We start from the raw sequence: 889 nt of genomic DNA, 5'->3' as shown, positions 1-889 counted from the left end.
TCACACACTCACACACTCACACTCTCACACTCTCACACTCTCACACACACATACACACACACTCACACTCTCACACTCTCACACTCACACATACACACACACTCACACACACATATACACACATACACACTGTGACGAGCGTCCCGAAGCTTCATCAGCGTCGCCCTGGAAACAAGCGAGGAGCACCTGGCCATCATCATCACAGGCTGATCGGTCACAGCTGCACCTCATCAGGCGGCGGCTACATAAGCCACGCAAGCCCTGCCATCTAGGAGATTCCTCCATGAGACTGAGCACTAACTCGCCCTCTCATTTTTCCCACAGAAAGCAGCGTGTGACCGACCAGCCCCACAGCAGCAATGCACGGACCCTCTGCACTGGGAAGACGGAAGAGAGCACTCACGGCAACGGAGCACCTACCTGGACCTTTCTCACGAGCACCCCGTTACAACACACACACACTCTCACACACACTCACTCACACTCACACTCACACACACATACACACACATACACACTCACACACACACATATACACACATAAACACACACACACACACACATATACACTCACTCACACTCACACACTGACACTCACACTCACACACAGTCACATATGGAGCCAGATCGGCCTCAAAAATAATACATTTATAAAACAAAATTCATAAATGCACAGCACAATTTACATTTACAAAATCCGATTCGTAAATTCAAAACACAATTCATAAATACAGAAGTAAAAGCATAAATATTTCCCCAAATGCTCACACAAAAGCATCTTACCTAAATAAATTTAAAATGTTTAAGAAAATGCCATCAGATAAAAAAATTACTTTACTCACTCGTTGAGTCTGGTTTTCATCCTCCATGCTGAAATCTCTCCGCTGTG

This window comes from Sinocyclocheilus rhinocerous, unplaced genomic scaffold (genome assembly GCF_001515625.1).
Source record: "Sinocyclocheilus rhinocerous isolate Xijiao unplaced genomic scaffold, SAMN03320098_v1.1 scaffold2733, whole genome shotgun sequence".
Taxonomy (NCBI): Eukaryota; Metazoa; Chordata; class Actinopteri; order Cypriniformes; family Cyprinidae; genus Sinocyclocheilus; species Sinocyclocheilus rhinocerous.
Note: the sequence above shows the minus strand (reverse complement) of the source record.